Source organism: Petaurus breviceps, unplaced genomic scaffold (assembly GCF_028583685.1).
Source record: "Petaurus breviceps papuanus isolate PSGF00001 unplaced genomic scaffold, PetGlider_PUasm1.0 90734, whole genome shotgun sequence".
Classification (NCBI taxonomy): Eukaryota; Metazoa; Chordata; class Mammalia; order Diprotodontia; family Petauridae; genus Petaurus; species Petaurus breviceps.
Genome location: NW_027187327.1, coordinates 11,830,544 through 11,843,422, shown reverse-complemented (window position 1 = coordinate 11,843,422; position 12,879 = coordinate 11,830,544). Strand labels below are relative to the sequence as shown.

At 36.2% G+C, this 12,879-nt stretch overlaps 1 protein-coding gene across 11 annotated transcripts in view; it reads left to right on the top strand.

The window, feature by feature from the left end:
• LOC138145372 (protein FAM9A-like) overlaps positions 1 to 12,879 on the top strand; it is a 650,020-nt gene that overhangs the window by 338,405 nt on the left and 298,736 nt on the right. For 9 of the 11 annotated variants that reach the window (XR_011164214.1, XR_011164208.1, XR_011164207.1 and 6 more), the window contains one exon: positions 116 to 233. The exons of the other annotated variants lie outside the window; for them this stretch is intronic. The gene's annotated coding sequence lies outside the window, so the exon portion shown is untranslated. The remainder of the gene's footprint in view (positions 1 to 115; positions 234 to 12,879) is intronic. 11 annotated transcript variants of the gene reach the window in all.

Genomic DNA, 12,879 nt, shown 5'->3' with positions numbered 1-12,879 from the left:
ATGACTTTGCAAGTCTACTGTTGGAGTTCTCTAGTCAGCCATTTGTTGTCCCTTAGCCTCTTGTCCCTTTGGTCAGTCAAAAGATGACCAACTCATCTTTTCTCTTTTCATACAGATGGGGAGTTCTTAGCCTTTTTATGTCATGGATATCATTGGCAATCTGAAGAAGCCCATGGAACCTTCCTCAGAATAAGGTTTTGAAATGCATAAAATAAAATACATAAGATTATCAAGTAAGTCCATTATATTGAAATACGGTTATCAAAATAGTTTTTTTTAAAGTTCATAGATAAGAACCCCAGATCTAGATGCCTTAGCATCAGATAACTGTAGAGTACAGTACTAAGACACCACAGATGGAAGAGTAGGCAACTTTTGCATGTGAAAAAATAAGTTTAAAAAATCTAATGAAAACTTTTACTTCTCAAGAGGATGTTAGCACTTCCTACTGAAATGCTTTTCAGAAGGTTTGCAGCTGCTTTAATTTTGTATTTTCAGAAGTGAACCATGCAGCTACAGAAGCTGCAGATAAACTGTGTGCAATCCTTCAAGTCGTGGAAGGGATTTAGGCAACAAAAATCCCTTCTTAGGGATTTAGGCAACAACAAAAAAAGAAGTTTATTTAAAGATAAATGTCACTGCTATATTTAACTTCCTGGGGTCCTCCTTAAGAAATGTATCAATCAAATCACAGCCAGTGGCAAAATCCAGTAAAGAAAAACAGATGCCCTGGGGGTTGTGTATGATTAACCTAGGACATATGAGTCACATCTACCACCTAAAACATATAATTAATTTTCCCTTGTAAGAATGAAGGCAACTTTCTATCCTTTTGACGAGTATCTGGTATTAGGAATTGCTTTTGCAGGTTGCTTTTAGAGGTTAGTAATTTTCAAGACAATTTTCTTTGTCATTAACGTCAACCTGATCCAACCCGGTCTATTCCGAAAGCCTCTCCAAAGCTTGGATAGGAGATACATTTTCTTTCAGTTTCCATATTTTGTATTTTGTTGAGTGTGGTCTTTATTAATATTTGGATGAGTCCATCACTTATTATTGTGTGCCATTCTCTGGAGGTCCTGTGGTAATGATTGCCATCTGCCAATCTATTTCCAAAATAAACTCACCAGAAATTGAACCAGTGAAGAATAGACAGTACTGAGTGGAACTCTCCTGAGAGTGGCAGACAAGGGGTGTGCGTGTGTGTGGGGAATGTCAGAGAAATGAGGGAAGTAGGAGCAGGTCCTTGAGGATTTCTGAAAAATAAATACCACTGGAAACTTTGAAAGAACATCAAATAGGAATGAGGCCACCAACAGGTTCACTTTGGAATACTACCACACTTCATCTTTTACAGAAAGCACACACAGTATCTCAAACCATATATTATAGCTAGAGTAAAGATTAGGGGATACCATTTTAAATTGAATTAACTTGAATTTTCTTACTAATCACAACCCTTCCTGAATTAAAAAAAATTTAGCTTATGCTGCTTCAAGCCAGAGTCCAAAATTCTGATAAATGGATGATTTTGCTTTGTTTGACTCTTAAATGAGTTAAAGCCTGAAGCAGTTGGTAATAAATATAGAGATGGTATAGAGATTACTTTGTATAGTGACTTTTATTATGTTTGTTTTTCCTTATTCATCACTCATCAGACATCCTATCCATGCTGTCTTTACCACTGATTTATACATATCTTTCTAGCCACAAAGGCTGTAGCATATGGTAGCACATTGATTTTTCCTTCCAATTCTTAGGCAGAAGGATCTGAGAATGAAAACTGATAAAAGATATCATTCCCCAAGTTGGTAACTGTGGAAAACACATTTTGACTAGTTTTTGTTCCAGTTGAAATGAAGATATATTGGAAATCATGTGAATTTCTTAATCCAATATCTACAAGAAGTTAAATATGTATAGTGAATAGACCCTTGAGCCCAGGTTGCAATCTGATCTCAGGAGCTTATTAGATGTGTGACCCTGGGCAAGTCACTTAGTTTCTGTTTGCTTCAGTTTCCCTACTGTTCAATGGGGATAATAATTGCACCTACTTTCCATGCTTGTTATTTCAAATGAGATAATATTTGTAAAATACTTAGCACAGTGTTTGGCACATGGTAGGTGTTCTATAAATGCTAGATAGTATTACTATTATTGTTGTTGTTACTGCAGGTAGGAATATAAAATTTTGATGTCCACATGAACTGATTGGGAACATCTTTTCAGTTTTGATAATATGAGTAGGATTTGAAGCTTTATGGAAAGTAGTGAAAGGAATTCCATTGATATTGATAATCTCCTATAAAGGAATTAAATAAATAAATACTTTGGTGGACAGTCAGTAACCCTGTCTTTTCCACTGGCTGGCTATGTGGTCCTAGGCAGGTCTGACTACAAGTTCTTTGTGACTCAGTTTATTCTTTAATAGAAGGAGGTCGCTCAATTAGCTTCCAGTTCTAGACTTGTCTTGCTAAAACTTAGCCTAAAGTCAACATAGCTCTTGCTTAGCCATCAATTGTCTATTACCCTCTCTTCCTTCCTTTTCCCTTCCCCAAATTTTTGATTTCTAAATGAATTTTCTTCAAATTTTGTAACATGAAATATTTATTTGGTCAATTATAGAGCATGGTCACAACTTACTGAAACCATTCGGTAAGGAATGTGACTTGTACTGACTGAGAGAAAACCTGGGTTGGGAACCTTGTTTTAATACTCACTGTGTGGAAGATTTTGCGTGCATTCACTTACTCCTTCTGAGCCTTAATTTACTCACCCATCAAATGAGGATAGTAGTATTTATTCTAACTACCTCATGGGGGGACTGTGATGAAAGCACTTTGTAAGTTTCAATATTCCATATAAATGTTAAGTTGTTATTAGTACTGGTAATTGCATTAATAATAAAAATTATAACTAGCATTCTTATAGCACTTTAAGGTTTGCAAAGAGCTTCACAAATACTACTTTATCCTTACAATAACCTTACTCCAGTTTTGCAAATGAGGAATATGATACTGACAAGTTACGTGACTTGCTCAGGGTCACACAGCTAAGTATCTGAGGTCACATTTGAACTCAGATCTTTCTGACTCCAGGTCTAATATTTTATTCACCGCTCTACCTAGCTGCCTTCAGTTTTAAGGTATTGAAATGTAAACTTGTACTAAGACTTTTGGGACACCTTGTATTTATAGTAAAGATTAGCATTAGTCTTTGTATACATTTTACCTCTGATGTCTTATTGTGTTGGAGGGGGTGCTCTGAGTTCTTAAGTTTGTTCTAGGAGAGCCCAAGCTCTGGAAAGAAGGTCCTGCCAAGTTGGAAAGGCAGGACTGGTGGAGTGATGGACTTCTTGTCTTTCATCTGAGGACTAGTCTTGCCAAGTCTGGAGAAGCCAGAAGACTGGCCACCAGGTGATGAATTTTCTTTGGCCACAACTTTATAAAATCTCTCCTAAAGCTTGGAGGGGGATGTTGTGTTTCAAACTGGTGGGGGAAAAATACTGACATGCATAAAATCACCGCTCTTTGATATGTTTCCTGAAATATATGATTGTTACTCATTGTTTACTACTAAAAAAAGTTTAGTAATTTATCAATTCTTTTAAAAAATATTTTTATTTTTCAAATAAATTAAATAATCCCCATCCAAATAAAACCTTTATTAGAAACCTGCAGAATCCAGCAAAACAAATTCTTACAATCACCACACCCCCAAAATGTATGTCTGCATTTTAAGTACATCACCTCTCTGGCAGGTAGTGAAAGATATGTTTCATTTTTCAGTCTTCTGCACTGTTTTCTCATTGATCAGAGTTCTGTGTCTAGAAGTCATTTTTTTTCTCTATAGTATTTTCATTTCATAAAGTATTCTCCTTATTTTCCTCAACTCATTTAGCATCAATTCATTGAGGTCTTATCAGTTTTCTCTGAAAATGCCCAATTTCTTATGGCACATTACTTTTCCATTATATTTATATTCCCTATTTTGTTCAGCTATTTCCTAATAGGAGGATATCCCTCCCCCCCCCACACACACACCATCATTTCCAAATTTTGGCTAGTATGAAAAGAATTGCTATCAATATTTTGGGACACATAGGTCCTTTTCCTCTTTCTTGGATCTCTTTGGGTGTATAGGATTAGTAGTTATTATAGCTGGGTCAATGAATATGCATAGTTTAGTAACTTTTGGGGTGTAGTACCAAATTGCTTTCCAGAATGGATAGGTCAATTTGCAGCTCCACCAAAAGTGTATTAATGTGCTTCTTTTCCTACAGCTTCTCCAACATTTTCCATTTCTGTCCCAGATTTCTTAGACCATCACTTTGTACTTTGTTCTCTTGCTGGTTCCCCTCAATCACGTAATGCCTCCCTGGATACACTAACTTCTTTTCCTACTGCTTTTTCTTCCCAAATTCTGAGCATTTAATTGTTCATGACTCTCTGTCTTGGGAAATACAGTAATCTTTTATAAATTCCTTGTTCACACCCTGATCCAAAGGGGATTTTTCATTTACATTAATGTCTGCATTTGTTTACACTAATGGTGGTGATTAATAACTGCTATTATTAGACTGCATGTGTTTTCTTTTGGAGGGTTTTAAGGTAAAGAAAGAAAAACTCATTAATGTAATATAATGGCTCTCTAAAAATGAGCAAAATAAAAAATCTGTTTTTAATTAAATCTCCATATACATCTTATGTATGGTTTTCTTATAATTTTGAGAAATTTCATTTAAATGCTATCTCAGCTTTGTGTAATATACCATCTGTTTTCTTTTACTTAAACATGTATGTGGTTATTTCACAGTGAAAGAAGGAGAAATCTCACTATGATTCATTTTGCTTTAAATTTGGATTGATTTTTTCTTATGTTACTAGAGGGTAATTCTTTGAAAGAAAATAATTCTTAAGTTCAGTTTCTCTTCCTTTTGGTGTTGGTTTCTATAGGTTGTTTTAGATGAAATAGTTTTGGATTTTTTTGGGGGGGGATTCTGGGAAAGTCAAGAGGAAGTAGGGCAGACAAAAAAATTAACTATTTCTTGTATACTTGTATTGTCTTATGCATATAATTTTCATGTGTATATGTCTTGAGATAGGGAATTTCTTGAGGCTCTGGGCCATGATTAATATTTCCATATAGCCCTAAAAATGTCTAATCAAGGTCTGCCAAAAGCATGTATTTAACAAATACTTACTGAAATGAGTTTAAATATCTATTCATCTTTCTATGCAACATGGATGACTACAAGTCATGTTTATGATCTAAAAGAAATTTTGGCTCATATGACATGTATCATGATTTAGGGACTAGAGAGTTAACCTTGGGGAAAAGAAGACTTGAGGTCTAGTCCTGTCTCTGACCCACACTAATTGTGTGATTCTTAGCAAGTCATGCACCAATCCCTTGGTGCTCTTGGTAATTTTCTAAGAATATACATTTCAGTGAAGGGATCACCTTCATTAGTACATGCAATTTCCTGTACTAATTAAAACCCAGACTCACTTTTTATCCTTATGTGTTATTATCTTTCATATCCTATTGCTGTTTATATTTATTATTACAATTTATTTCTTTAAAAAGGATCCTTTTTAGATCTATAATTGGAGGGAGTTTTCTATGCCAATGAAATCACAGGTCTGACTTCTATCCTAATTGGAATTATAAAAGTAATTGTATACTTTGTAATCAATAAATTATTTTAGGATAGGGACTGGATCAGTGACTTCTTTGGCAAAGTGAACACTTACATAAAGAAATTCCCTCTATCAATGAAAGCTCTGTAACTCTGGGCAAGTCATTTAACTTTGATTGCTCAAAAAAAAGTAAGTTCCTAGTCTTAGAGAGCTGCTCTGAGACTTACCCAGAATCAGTGACTTACCCAGGGTCACACAGCCATTATTTGTAAGAAGTAAGATTTGAACTCAAGTCTTCCTAGCTCCCAAGTCAGCTCACTATCTGTTATGACATGCTGCTTCTCAGTGTCAACTTCCAATTAATTAGGAAAAAGGTTAGTGAAATTCAAGTCTCCATTCTTCAATTAAGAGAATTGTCAACCAAGTTGATTGGGTCAGTGTGGAGAAGGGATGAACAGTCTTGTACAAATACAGCTTCTGTCAAAACATTAGACATACCATTTAAAACTCAGTGAAGACAAAAAGCACAGAGATGAGGGGAACCACTCAGCACTCTCAAGGACAGTTAGAATAAATAAAACAGATAGTTGTGATAAAGGGAATATGAGTCAGAAGTTCCCACTTCAACAAAGACAAATAAAACAGACAAGTAAAGAAAACAGATGCATGCATATTGCATCTTTATCTATGGAAAATATTATATTTTATGGTCTCAACATAAGCACTAGAACAATAAATGTTATTATATTTGGGTAGAGTCTGAAATAAGCTAGGATTAGAACTATCAAGAAAGGAGAGGGATGTGTTGCAAAAGCCTGATCTGCAAGAGAAATCAGAATGTTCTGTCAATGTCCATCTAAAGAATTTATGTGAATAGAAAAATTCATAGGGTAGAGATTATGAAACAGAAGTATGAAGCTGAAGGTTAATCTTGGGTTGGGGGTGGGAGGAAGTGAAGAAAGTATTCAAATCAACATTTTAATCCTCAGAACCAAGGATTCAAACCCATGTCTTCTGACTCAAAATAAAATGTCCCAAGGATTAAACTACTTCAATAATTTTAAATGAAGGGTTTTCAATCTTTCAAAAATTCAGTGCCATATTCTGTAAAATTATTTCAGTGGATCTAACTTATAATGAAAGGTGGCCTGAAAATGCTTTGGCTCCTTTAAACAGTCAGGTTGCTGAGTCAGGCTGTTTCTTTGGGTCAGGATTTGGGAGGGAAGGGGTGGTACATAATCAGAAACAGTTGGGGAAGCCATGGCACTGCATTCCTTCACCAAACAGGCAGAGAGCCCCATGAGAAAAAAGAGAGATCCACTACAGCAGAGGTTCTTAATCAGGGGTTCAAGAACATCAAAAAATAAACTATTTTGATAGCTATATTTCAATATAATTGGTTTCCTTTAGAATTCTATAGATTTTATTTTCTGCATTTAAAGATATTATTATGGAAAGGGGTTTCTAGGCCTTACCAGACTCCCAAAGGGATCCATAATGCAAAAACAAAACAAAAAGGAACAAACAACAAACCAAACCAAATTAAGTGAAAGAAACAAAAAAAAATTAGGGAAATAATAAAGGATATGAATTTTGGAAGCTGCAGAGCATAGATAGTCTGAGGACCCAGAATGTATCAGATCAGATCATCAGTAAATTATTAAATAGAAAAGTAATTGAATTGAGTGACATAGCACAACTTTTGTAGATAGATTTTTTTTAACTTCTATTCTTTGCTTTACTTGGTATTATGTGATTTATCTAGTCATGACAAATTAATAGGTTCTTTTACCATGATACTTATGTACTTATGTTCCTGTATCTAAACAATGTAATGTGAGATATTTTTCTGTGGTTCTTAATTTACTAGGTCTAAAGTAGCCTATGCCAAAACTACTTTGCTAATCACTACAACCTGCACCGCTATTTATGTGCAGATAAAATAACTAACTTAACTACAGGTAAGGGCAGAATTTTAGAATATCTTCAAACTCAAAACTTTTTTTTTTTTGCATCAGTGAATGCTTAAAATGTTGTATCCTAATATCATAGATTTAGACTGGAAAGACCCTTAGAGTTCTCTAGTGGAAAGGGTGCTAGATTTGGAGTCAGGAAGGCCTCCATTTGCATCCTGTGTTGAGGAATCCAGGGCCAAAGGAAGGGCTTTGGCAGAGGGGTTGTTCAGGGACTTTATGCAACAGCAATGAGAAGCTCATGAGTGTGTAGGAGGTGAGAGGAGTGCTGATATCAGTTTATCTTCATGCTGCTGAAAAAATGATTTATTGGCTGATCCCTGACTTAATCCCTTACCTAATTTTATGATTTTTTTTCTTGATTTGAAGGATTGAAGTTGGTCAGGGTATGATGCGACTAGAAAGCTGGAGTTAGGAGTCAACAACATGGGGAATGGGATTCTGATATTTCCTATCTGTATGGCAATACTTCTAAGAGGCTCAGTGTCTTTGCACACTTTTCTGATGGCTCTGAAATTCAGGACACTTCAACTCATCTTTCCCTTGAGGAGGTACAGGTCCTTTTGGCCTCTTCTATCCTAGGAGTTTTCAGATACATCCCTTTGATTTGCATCTCTGTCCCTGTATTACCATGGCCTAAAGCTAGTGTTAGGGTAGGAAGTGTTTTCATGGGGGTGATGGGAAGGGAATGGAGTATGTGGCCAGGCCTTTCATTCTCATCTTTCTCTTCCACCTTCAAAAAATCTCTCTGCATTGAGACATCCCTGCATTCCATATTTATTGGCTTACCTCTCTATTGCATATTCTATCGTAGGACTGCTAGGGGGTGCAGTGGATAGAGTTCTGGGCTTGGAGTTAGGAATGCTTTTCTTCCTGAGTTCAAACCTGGCCTCAGATACCTACTAGCTGTGAGACTCTGAGCAAGTCACTTAATCTTGTTTGCCTCAGTTTCCTCATTGGGCAAAATGAACTGGAGAAGGAGATGGCAAACCACTCTAGTATCTCTGCCAAGAAAACCCCAAATGGGGTCACAAAGACTCAGAAAGGACTGAGCAACATAGATTCATCATAGATGGAGGAGAATGTGAAAAAATCACAATCACCATCTCCCCTTCCCCCACCTCCAACACATATTAATATTCCCCTAGAATAACCCTTATAAAGGGATCCCTTGTAAAGGGATTTATCCATCATCAAAAATTTCTGATATAAGCTTCTCTTCACTAAGGCAAATCACCATAGTAAAAATTTCCTAAAGTTGCTCAAGGTACAGAGTGGTTTTATAATTTGCCCAGGGTCTTATAGCAAGTAAGATTCACAGAAAGGTTTGAACCCTGGTTTCTACTTGAATATTCTGTCCAGTACACCATTATGCCTTCTTATGAATAGTTAACAATAAATGTATTCTTTCAAAAGTGTGAACATGAAATTATTGCTAGATCAGATTTTCTGTATTACAGGAGTACTGGATCATCAATGATCACTCCATACTCATACCCATTCCCCATAGATAGAATATATTTTCAACACAGTTGGTAAGGATCAGGAGGGTAGTCAGTCAGAAATTATGAATTAGAGCAAAACTGACTGACTTGAACTTGAAATCTTAGTCTCATTAGCACAATGTTCTGACCAGTCATAGTGAATATAGAATTCTATATTAGGCGGTCTAGTGGATAGAGTGTCAGATCAGAGATTAAATCCTGACCCATATACTTAGTAACTGTATTACCCTGGTCAAGTCACTTAACTAGCCTGCCTTAGTTTCCTGAGAATGTAGAATGATGATAATGACAGCTCTCAATTCACAGAGTTGCTAAAAAGATAAAATGAGATAATATATCTAAGGCACTTTGTAAACTTTGATGTGTTATATAAATATTAGCTGTTAGCATCAACATCATTATTATTACTTGTGGGGAGCCAGTTATGGGGAACCCTGCTGTCCTGCAGCAGGACTGAGAAAGTGTAGGAGCCCTGCCGTCCACAGACAGGGCTGAGAAAGTGTTACCCCCCCCAGAGGTTGTGTGGGTGCATAAAAAGACGCGACTCTCAGAATGGTGAAAGTAAAGTGCCAATGTTTATTCCGATAGGCACAAGCTTTATAGAGCCATAATCCTCCTCCCTAATAGTTTTCCCCTGAGGACATTGTGCACTTCTCTGTTCCAGGCCATGGGTGTAAATGTCATGCTTATCTTGAGGACATAATCCTCACACCTGTGTGTTTGAGATCTTTCTTGGGGGATGGGAAACTGATCCAGGGCCATCAGCAGGCCAAACACCTAAGAGGACTTGTTCAGCCATCAGGGTCAGAGTCCCACTGGCCTGTGGTCCTCAACAATTACTATTTGGTGAGAGGTAGTATAGCATAATGGAAAGATAGAATGCTTCAGAGCCAGGAAAATCTTGGTTCAAATTCTGCCTCTGAAATATATTGGCTGTGTGATCCTAAGCAAGTTTCTTAACTTCTCATTGAGTTACAATACAAGTTTCAGAGAAGATGCTGATGTGTGTTGGTAGAAAGAGTTTCCTTTACTGGGAGTTCCCAATACATTTAAATCAAAGGTCCAATAAGATCTCATTATAATAATATTATACATAATAAGAGAACCAAAAGGTTGTGACATTATAGACAGTCAACAAGCATTTATTAAGTGCTTTCTATGTGCCAGGTAATGTTTTAAGCACTGGGGACACAAGAAAAGATAACTGTCACCGACCTCAATGAGCTCACACCACTGGGGAAGACAACAGGGAAGGGACTGTGTACATATAAATTATATATGGAACGAAGTGGAAATAACCAATGGAGAATGATACTAGAATTAAGAGGGAAAACCTGTTGTACCTGGCATCACTTCTAAGAATTGGGAGTCTTAGAGAAAAAAATAAAAATAAAAACTCAGAAAAATCTCTAGTAAAATCCTTCATTCCATATACTAAATTACTGAGAAACTTTTTACTGAAAAGAAAAAGAAAGCATCTGGAAATAATTTTCACTTAACATATATAACTTTTTATTGTACATATGCACAAAGATATATGTGTCCGTATTAAATCATTTGCTAAAAATAATATCGTGAAAAGATAATCATTAATTAACTTTTAAACTCAGTAGTAGAAGGTATTTTCAGTAGCTGTTTTAATTAAATGACACTAACAGGCAAAATATATTAATGTAAAAGGTAAGAAAAGAGTGTGTGATTGACACTATCATAGCAACTACAGTTGTCTTAAACCATTCTGTTTATGTGTTTTTTAATGAAGGAAATAACAGAAAAATCAGATGTGTCCATGTTTATATATATATTTATATCTCTCTCTATATATATATCGATATCTATATATATTCTGGTTTCCAATAAGCTTCTATTCTTCATTACCCCCTTTTCTTTTTTACATTTATTTTTCTTTCCTGCTTTTCTTTTCCTCCACTGCCAAAAACAGAAAAACAAAATTCTTGTAACAAATAGGAATAGTCAAGCAAAATAAATGTCCATATTGGCCATGCCCCAAAATGTTTGTCTCATTCTGTATCTTGATCTATCACCTCTGTGTGAGAAGATGGGTAGCATGCTTTGTCATTGATTCTCTGGAGCTGTGTTGGTCACTGTCTTGAACTGAGTTCCTAGGTCATTCCAAGTTGTTTGTCTTTATATTGTTGTCACTGTAGGAATTGTTTTTCTGGTTCTGTTCACTTCATTCAGCATAAGTTCCTAAAAATATTCTCAGCTGTCTCTGAAACTTCCCTTTTATCATTTCCTATGACACAATAAGTGGGTAGCTGCCTGGTGCTATGGATGGAGTGTTGGGCCTGGAGCCAGGAAGACTAATCTTCCTGAGTTGAAGTCTGACACTTACTGGATGTGTGACCCTCGGCAAGTCCCTTAACCCAGTTTGTATTAGTTTCTCATCTGTAAAATAAGCTAGAGAAGGAAATGGCAAACCATTACACTGTCTGCCAAGAAATCCCAAAATGGGGTCATGAAGAATTGGGACATGACTGAAAAATGACTGCACAACAGCAGGAGAGGTGAGACATGATAGGAATTATCATGATGGGCAGAATATGAAAGTACAATAAGAAATTATTATGAAAGGCAGGATATGAAAGTGCAAATATTTAGGGTAGTTAAAGTGATAGAGAAATGATTTCTACCCTGGGAAATTCAGGGAAGATTTCATGGAGGAAATGACATTTGAGTTGGGCATTAAAAATGATAGAAAGTAGAAAGCCAAGGCATCCCTAGCTTAAAGAGTAAAATGAGCCAAAAGCACAAAGGATGGAAGCCATAGGGTATGTTGTGGAGATAATAAACAGTCCAACTTGCCTTTCATAACATAGGATGCATAACGAGAAGTAGTCTATCAATTAGGGCCTTGAATGACAAGCAAAGGAGATTATTTTGGTGATAATACAGAACTCCTAAAAGTTTTTGGACAAGGAGGTGACAGCATCATAGCTGTCTTTTAGGATGCAAATCCTCTTCAAGATAGTAGCTTACTTATCTTGGGGATGCAAGTCTATCAAAGTTAACTACTTCTGTACATGGAAAAGTCAGGAGTGAAATCTTTTGGCTGAGTTTAATCATATTATTTTATGAAGTAAATAAAACCTTTAGTTCTCATAGAAAATAACTATAAAAATTAAATGGTAGCATAATGGATTATATCATTTGCCATGTAACTAATAAGCCAGTCTTACCAAAAAAGAAAAGAAAAACATGTGAAGACTTGCCTCAGAGGAACAGGCAGATGAGAACAATTTGTTTCAAAGACCTTGAAGGTGGCTGAAGCAGGTGTTCTGGAGCATTTAGAGCTTGGTCAGCCATCAAAGATGCCAACATCACCCACTGCATCCTGGGCCACTGCCAGTCTCCTTGACTTTTGTCCTGCTGCTGTACTTCACTGACTCTGGAAAAGAAAGTGAGACTGATGACTTTGTGTGACTCCGCTCCACTTAAATCCAATTCATGTGCAGGTCAAGACATCATCCATGATATCAGTACTCTTGGAAAATGAAAGACAAACAACAGAATAATAACCCTCTTACAAATACAAAATTCTCTACTCGGAATTTTGTGGTCATGTAGTTAGTATGTGTCAGTTGTAGGATGTGAAACCCAGGTCTTCCTGACTATGAATCCAACATTCTGTCCACTATGCTATTATCTATCTGTCTGTCTATTTATCCATCTATCCATCTATCCATCCATCCATCTATCTATCTATCTATCTATCTATCTATCTATCTATCTATCTAT